Source organism: Marmota marmota, unplaced genomic scaffold (assembly GCF_001458135.2).
Source record: "Marmota marmota marmota unplaced genomic scaffold, marMar, whole genome shotgun sequence".
NCBI lineage: Eukaryota > Metazoa > Chordata > Mammalia > Rodentia > Sciuridae > Marmota > Marmota marmota.
The window spans coordinates 6,675,189-6,684,266 of NW_026000101.1; the positions used below are offsets into that span (position 1 = coordinate 6,675,189).

At 38.7% G+C, this 9,078-nt stretch overlaps 1 non-coding gene across 1 annotated transcript; it reads left to right on the forward strand.

The window, feature by feature from the left end:
• The first annotated feature begins 3,396 nt into the window (after window positions 1-3,396).
• LOC125610731 lies at window positions 3,397-3,503 on the forward strand. The gene has a single exon (XR_007340731.1). It is a non-coding gene; the product is annotated as a U6 spliceosomal RNA (small nuclear RNA).
• Window positions 3,504-9,078: the final 5,575 nt, after the last annotated feature.

Here is a 9,078-nt window from a genome sequence, read left to right on the forward strand (position 1 = left end):
AAAAAAAAAAAAAAAAAAAAAAAAAAAAAAAAAAAGAAAAAAGAAAGAAAGAAAAAAAGAAAAAGAACCTCTCAGGCTCTATGGTTGTTCAATGAAGTTAATCATTCATTTGGGAGAGGAAACCTTGAGGATGCTATCAGAGGTAATGTAAACTTAAACTTTCCCATTTTGGTTGAACATTATAATCACTTGTAAATACATTAAATAGTATAAATTTTGGAGTCTCCTCCATCCCCACCAAAATCTACTGAGTCAGAATATTGGGAAGGTGGGTACCATGATTTTCTATATTTTTGGTCCAAGAACTAGCATTTGGGATTACTGATGTAGATTTTTTTTTAACTATATCATCAGCTGTTTTATAAAAACACTTAACAAAAACGTCTCTTGATTTCATTGATGTAAAATCAACAGAACCATTTATATAACAAAGGTAGTCTGACTGTTTAAGCAATGTTATTTATTCAATCAAAGTTCATTAATTCCTTGTAAGTTACTGGTTTCTGTGTGAGTCAGATAAAAACTCAACCATCAAGGAACCTAGAGGGAGAGGTAACACATGCATATCCAAATACTCATATTTCAATTACTCCTGTATGCATATTCAAATGAGATCATGATATCACTACTACAGGTTACCCAGCTGGTTGTTGGCAGTGCCAGGATTATAGTCATCATAGTGCCCTTTCCACTATGCCAAGCATGCAGTGTGGGACTGAGTGAGAGGAAAGGTTAGTATGTCACCTTCTCTTGGTTAAAAATTATTTGGAAGAAAGGTAAATCCAGAACTGAACCTTAACCAAAGTATACCTTCTCAATGCAGGGTGACAAATAACAAGAGAGAGGAGATAATCATGGAAGAGTGGGACTTGTTTTGGCAAATTTCATGTATAAAATATTCTCAACTGTAAAACTCAGCACTTAGACAAGAAGATTTCCAAAGGTTCTTCTAGCTTGGCTATTCTGTAGGATCCTAGCAGGGCTTGAAACAGGTTTTACAACCTGTTTTTGTAACCTGTTAACCTTGAAATACAAATAAATAAACACACACACACACATCTTATATATGTCTCTAAGTTTAATGACTGAAATACAGCCAGCCATGAATAATCATAGTCTACAAAATCTACATGGAGAGACGAGGAAGCAGCTGTTAGATAAATGGAAAGGGTAGCGTTCTTCGATTGAGTCCTGATTTCTTCACTTACTTTTCAGGTGATGCTGAGAAAGTCACTTGATGCATTTGTGGAAACCTCCAGGACCTAATCAATTTCTTCCTTCCAAAAGAGGGGACTTAGCAGGAGACAGCATCATTTTCTGTGATGTTGCAAACTGAAGAGAAGACAGAGCAAACTATGATGAAGGCCACCTGGACACTTAGGCTTGTTGTTTATTGTTTCCCCCTAGACTACATGCCCCACGGGATCCAGAGTTGAGAGCATTCCCTGCATCAAGCAGCAAGATAGGTTCATGTGTATTTCCTCTGTCATGCTGTATTTTTTTAAGTAAAAGAAAAATTTTAAATATGGAAGTTGAGGGTTGTTTGTAATTCATTTTGACTGATGCTGTTGCACCTAATGCAATATTTAGCTGCTTTCCTTGTTTAGAAGTCTGAGAACAGCAGTGATCCTCAAAAATAGTCTTCATCTATTGTATTGCAAGATGGATGGAGAAAAAATTTTCCACACAGCAACAATGATGACATTTGAATTTAGATAGCACCTGTCTCTGGAAAACCTCAGAGAGACTTTGAGAATATTTTTTCATTCCTCATTTTAAGAAGCCTGTAAGGCCAGTTGAAGAGGTTCTTCTGTCATGTACTGAGTCAGACAGTGACGCCCACGCCTGGCCTCCTGATTTCCTAAAGTTTATCTAGTTAGTTGTTTCATTGCCAAAACCAAGGTCACCCCTGACCCAGGCACTAACAAACAGCACTGATTTATTGGGTCCCTGCAATTTGAACACATTAGCAGCTTTCTAGTGAAAGCAAAGGCAAGAAAAGACCCTCGAAATCTGTTAAAATATCAGAGTCAATATTGAAGATAGAGAAGAGATTTACAAACATGGAAACAGGAAATCCAGAAGGAAAACCCCAAGTGTTAGATTGGAATTGGAAACACAGAAGTAAACTCATAGCATTGTTTATTTCAAATATGTAGAAATGAACATAGATGTGTATTCTGTATCTATGTGTATGTCTATGTGTCAGTGTATTATATACACTCCTATCTTTCTTCCCTTCATCTACTGAAAGGCACTGGAAAAAAATGTTATCTAGTAACACTGTAGACACTGAGATCCCATATCTCGCTTTCAAACTAGAATTTCCCATTAAAGGGAACCAAGGCCTCAAATCAAAAGGGTTGATTTCAAGGCTGGGGCAGGAGGAGTGGTAGATGAGCCCCAAATATTTTTGGCAACAGAAAGTGGAAAGGTGCTATAAGAATATAGGAACAATTCAAAAGGAAATAGGAGTCAGGTTGAAGGGACTCCTACTGGCTAAATCTGGGCAAGTTTAAGCATTAAAATAAATAATGATTTTAACAGATTAGCTCCTGCTGTATAAAATAGTAATCCTTGAGTCCATATTGAGAAAAGAAAGAGGAGAGGGAAGAAATCAGGGTGGCAGAAAGGGAGGGAGAGACAGAGAGAGACAGAGGGAGAGAAGTCTTAAGTCTTTCTTATAGTAAATGTCAATAAAAGATGTAGAGAGATGAGAAAGATAGAAAATCATCATTTGACAACCATCCTGGTGAAGGTTACTCCAGAAAGAAATGAATGGGTGATAAAGTAGGTGTGTAGAGTTTTGTTGAAGTATAGTATATTGGTTAGTTTGTGACTGTTATAAAATCAGTCACAGAGATTAAAAAAAATCTAGTAAAAAGCAATTTGACTAGATGCTCAAAGTTTGGCATCACTAGGGGTTGGATAGATGAATTTAGGTTCCTCACCATGAGATGCATTGGAAAGTGTGTGTGTGTGTGTGTGTGTGTCTCAGAGGAAAGGGCACAAATATAACCAAAGGTTGGAATTGAGTAAAACCTGTGTAAAGAGGATAGAGGAACTGTTTTTGAAACATTTCTGAAAGCTTAATACGTTAAAAATCAGAATTCATTTTATGAGATTAGATGAAAATATGCTCCAGTCCGAAGTACTTTCAATTCCCCCAGCACCTTCACCCCAAATATATGATTGAAAATGTTCTTTCCATATCAGTTATTTGGTTGTTTATTCAATACACATCTTAATGCATTTAGTGCCAAGGTACGAGGCATAGCTCAGATGATAAGAAAGGCAGAAATAAGATATGAAGCTTAAAAGTGAGTAGTCAGGAGAAGCATCATAGAGAAGATGAGGTTTAAGACAAGCCTTTAAAGTTGGACAAGATGTGGTCAGGTGCTCACTTTGGCAGCAAATACACCAAAACTGGAATGATATGGAGAAGATCACTAGGATCCTTGTGCAATGATGATATGCACATTTTTGAAACGTTCCATAAAAATATGTGGTCAAGGAGAAGCAGGAAGAAGGCATTCAAGGGTTCAAGGGAGAAGAAGATGCAGTAAAAGATATGCAGTTGCAGAGCCAGGAAGAGTGTTTGCATCAGGACTATTTAAATTGCTAGTGACAGAATTTCATTCAAACCATTTCAGAAAACAAAAAGGGACCTTAATGGTACCTGTAAAGGGAAAGTGCATGCTACGGTTTAGATAGGAGGTACCCCCGCCAAAACCCATGTGTGAGATAACACAAGAGTGTTCAGAGTCGAAATGATTAGATTATGAGAGTGTCAACCTCGTCAGAGGATTAGTCCACTGATATGGGTTAATTGGGTGGTAATTGTTGGCTGGTAGGGTGTGGCTAGAGGAAATAGGTCACTGGGGGCATGTCTCTGGGGTTTGTATTTTGTCCCTGTTGTATGGAGATCTCTCTGCCTCCTTTTTGCCATGTCCTGAGCTGCTTTCTTCCGCCATGCCATTCTGTGTAAGTTCTGCTTCACCTCTGGCTCTGTGGTCAGCCAACCATGGACTGTACTTCTGAAACTGTGAGCCAAAATAGGCTTGTCACCTCTTTGTAGTTCTTGTCAGGTCTTTTTGTCACAGTGTTGAAATACCTGACTAGAAGAGTGCATAAGCAGTGGAGCTTCAGGTATGGCTAGAACCAGGTACCTGAAGACAGGCTGTTAAAAATGGAGTCCCTCTTTATGACATTTGCTGGTAAATGGATAGATCTGGAGACTCTCAGTCTAAACGAAATAAGTCAATCCCCCCAACCAAAGGTTGAAGGTTCCCTCTGATATGTGATGTTAACCCAAAACAAGAAGGTCAGAGGGGAAGAAGAAAAGTTCAGTGGATTAGACAACAGGGAATGAAGGGAAGGGAGGTGACACAGGGAAAAGAAAGACAGAGGAGTGAATCTTGACATAACTTTCCTATGTACATATATGGATATAACACAGCGAGTCCCACCATCAGGTACATCCACAAAAATGGGGTCTTAATTAGAATAAAACATATTCCATGCCTGTATAATTATATAAAATGGACTTTACTGTCATTACAACTAAAAAGAACTAATAAAAAAAATGGAGTCCTTTTCTATCTCTGTGTCTTGGCTGTGTTTCTCTCCCTCTGCATCAGCTTCATTCTCAAAATAACTTTCCCCAGTGCTAAGTTACAGTTGATAGATTTAAGAATTTGGTGTTTGTGTGTGTTGAGGGGAGAAACAGTTTCTTATTCCTAATAGTTCCCCAAAAAGTCCAGAACTACACCCTGTTGGTTGAGCTTTGGTCATACGCTGACTTAGGCACTGATTATTATAAATAGAGTGGAATGTTCAGATTGCCAGATCTTGCCAAGGATTCTTTTCTGGGGGCTGGGAGGTGAGGTGGGACTGGAAGTAGCATTAACTCCCCTAGAACCTTAAAAACTGAGGGTTGAGGCAGTTTCTCAAAGAAAAACTTGGGTGTTATCAGAAGAAGAGAAAATGGCCATGGGCCAATCTAACCCTGCCAATGGGTGTTTGGGGGACACCACCAGTCCCAGTTGACTCTAGCATGGGCAATGTTAAGAAGTATTGGAATTACAGTGGGAAGCCAGGTTGTGGTCATTGTCTCAAAGGCCTTAAATGCTAGACTGAGATCATGCTTCTTCTTCTTTTTTTTTTTTTTTTTTTTAATGGTTACAGCAGGGATAGACACAGTCTTTCTATAAAAGGCCAGATAGTAAATATTTTAGGCTGAGCAGGCCAGATGGTCTCTGCCACAACTCTTTGACTCTGCTGTTGTAGTGGAAAAGCAGCCACAGACGATACACGAACAAATGAGCATGGCTGTGTGCCAATAAAACTTTATTTACCAAAATAGGTGGCGATTTTGACCTGCGGACTCTAGTTTGCTGATCCTTGGTTAGAGGAAGCCATTGAGGACTTTGAGCCTACAAATTATATCATCAGACTTTTTGCTTGAGCTAAAGGTGAATTGAGGTACTGAATGGAGAATGATTAGTGGGAACGTTCTGAGTGGGAAGAAAAACTGGGAGTCTGTTGCAATGGTCCACATGTTTAGAAGCTCAAGAAACCAATATGGCTTGTGCAAGCCAAATATACCTGGGAGTCTGACCTCACACACTTCAGCTGGCACAGAATTGGGTCTGTCTGTTCTTAGCTGACCTAGATTCTCACCATCTTGCCAGTTCAGCCACCTCTGAAATCCTATGCTGGAGTTTGTAAATCATCTTGGGAGTCTGATTATTCCTTTTCCTTGCTCTAGTGTTTTTGATTTTGAGAACTAAGTCTGTACTATTTGTATGAGAGAGAAAAATCAATAGAAAGAAAAAGTTTAATAAAAAAATACATTCTCCATTGACTTTAATTAACTTGGCCTTAGGTTTACAACTTTGGCAAGAATGGAAAATGAAAAAAAAAAAAAAAGAAGAAGAAGTTCTCACATCTCACCTTATATACACCGAGCTTTTTAAGAATAAAATCTCAAATTAAAACCCAAATGGATCAGCAATTTATTTGCCTGCAACAAATTGAGGCGAAAAAAAAAAACAAACAAACAAGATGTGTTTTCTTCTTATTCTTCTTATTGCATTCTTGTCGGAAGTGACAGTTCTAGTGCCTGTGGGAAATGACTGAGCACTGGAATCAGGCCAATGGTGTATCTGTGTCACAACCTCCTTGCCTATTCTCTGGAATCAGATGGTCATAGCTTTGGTGTCTTCTGGTGTCTGATGACTTAAGACCCATAGTCTTTGAAACCTGTCTGCACTTGCTTGTTTTGTCAGCACCAGTGCTTTCTGCCTTAGGGTGTTTTACTCTTCAGAGAAAAAAATCATCAGGAGCTATGATGTGGGTACCTGCCTCCTGTTAGGTTCCTGCAGAAGAGCCCATGATTGCATGGACAATTCACATAAATACACACACCCAAGACTTCTCTGTCATATGACATGATGAATAGCTATTTAGACATGTATGTGCCTTAAATAGATATAAAAATGTATATTAGTTTAGTATAAAGGTACACACAAGAGATGCTACACACATCCATAAAGTCACGTGTGCATTCAATTGCACAATAGATATATGAATGAACACCTAATACCATAGTACAGCATATACAGACACAATCAAGCTGCCACATAAATATTACATATTATTTTCCCCACATGTCTACAATGGATATTTAGACACTAGAAAACACATGTAGGACTACAGATACATTTAAAATTAAAAATAAAAACTCATCCAAGTATGTGTCTAATTGACACATGCACAGCATCTACATATAATATCTCTGTGCATTTCAGGATCTGGGCCCCTTCATCTCTAGCTGCATTCTCTGCTACTCTAATACTCTTATCTTCCATAATTATACTCCAAGCTATTCCCTGCTGTTCCACAAATGTCAGGTGCATTCCCACCTCAGTGTCTTTGCACTGCTTGTTCCCTGTAACTAGAACACCATTCCCAGTAGATCCCAAATATACTATTTCCTCATTTCCTTTAAGTTTCTGTTCAAATACCAGCTTCTCAATGAGATCTATATAACGACTCTTGTCACTCAATTAAAACTGCACAACCCCCTGCTCCCCCCGCCCTGCTGCCGTCCATGTCCCTGATCTGTCTTACTCCAAGATAGCACTTTCCACCTTTAGGAGATCATTTGATTAACTTATTTATTGTGCTTGATTTTTACTTTTGCTCCCACTGAGATGCAATTGTTAAAGTTGGGCAGAGCTATTGGATTTACTCACTAATGTATTGAAAGCTATTAGAACAGAGTCTGGATCATGGTTGATACTTAGTATATATTTTTGAATGGATGAATGAGTGAATTAATCAGTGGATACATCCATAGAAATATATACATATAAGTGTATTTATTTATTTATTTGTTGGATCATATCTATATACCAAAAGTGAAAATATTCTTACCTATCAACAAATATCCAGGTGTAATCTGAACATTTGTATACACATATTCAAATAGAAATATTGGCAATGGTGTGTGTGTGTGTGTGTGTGTGTGTGTTGGTAGTATTTGCACTTGCTGAATATGTTCAGTAACTCACTAGGATGTGGAAAGAGAAGCTGGGTTTCAGTGGCTTCCTGGGCACCCCAACTAGAGGAAACTATCATTATATTTGTTTACCCTGAACGTACCTAGTTTTAAAAAAGAGGCTACATTGGACATTGGGAGGTAGATTTTGAACTAAGACTTAGGGGGGTTCCCAGGACCTAAAGTTCAGGAACTCTGTCTGCTATTAACTGTTATAACAAACCTGCCCAGCATTTCGACTTTTGAAAATCTTGCTATAAAGTAAGGTAGAGGGGACAAGGCAGAGTCGTTTTTATTCCTTTAGACCTGGGCTCAAACATGTCTTTCAAGATTTCCTTCAGGCTCATCCTGGGAATATGAACTAAACTTCCATGGGAACTTTGAAGACAGAATCCATGGAGATTGGAGAAATTATAAAAAGTTATGGACCTCTTTTTTCTGTTCTTGATAGCTATCTATTGAATGTCTGAGTTCTCCTAAATTCAGAACCTCATCCCCAGTGTGGTAGTATTTGGAAACAAGGCCTCTGGGAAGTGGTTTGGTTGTATGGGCTCTGCCCCCACAAATAGGATTAATATTCTTATAAAAGGGGTCCTACAGGGATCCCTCATCCCTTCTGCCATGTGAGTAGATGCCCATTTATGAGCCAGGAAGCAGGCCTTATCTGACACTGAGTCTGTTGGGCCTTGATCACGGACTTCCCAGCCTTCATAACTCTGATAAATATATTTCTGTTATTTATAAACTACTCAGTTGATAGTATGTTATTTATAAACTACTCAGTTGATAGTATGTTATAGAAGCTCAAATGGGCTAAGACATCCCCATTAGTGTGTGTGTGTGTGTTATAAGGTAGGGGAATGTTTTGGAGATATTTTTATTTTTCACTAATAGAACAAGGAAACCAAGTCCAGATCTGAGCTTCCACAGCAGTTGGATACAGCATGCTGAGATTCAGAAACCCCAGAGACTCCTCAAGACTCCTTAGGGACCATCAGAAATGAAATTGTCCTATTGGGGTTTCTGATTGCCTGTAACTCCTCTGTAGAGATAAGGAAAATTTCCAAGTCCTAACCTCTCTCTCATCCCTTGCTCTCTAACCTACAAAAGTCTTTAAAACATTAATGAGAGATAACTATGGGGTCCATAACATTTTTTTTTCTCCAAATTGAGATAGTTCTGAGAGTACAGGGGGTGCAGTTACTGGTTATGTCTCCTCTTCTTGTTCTTCCTTCTCCTTATGTTGCTTTTCTTCTTCATTTATCCTCATTATTATTGAGTACCTGCTTTGTGCCACATAACATGTGGGTTCTTCCTGAGAAATACAGTGATCTGCAAAAATGACACTATATTCTGGGTCCATGTCTGTAATTCCAGTGACTCTGGAGACTGAGGCAGGAGCATTGCTAGTTCAAGGCCAGCCTTAGCAACAGTGAGGCCCTGAGCAACTTAGTGAGACCCTGTCTCAAAAAATAAAAATGGCTGAGGATGTGGCTCAGTGATAAAGCACCCCT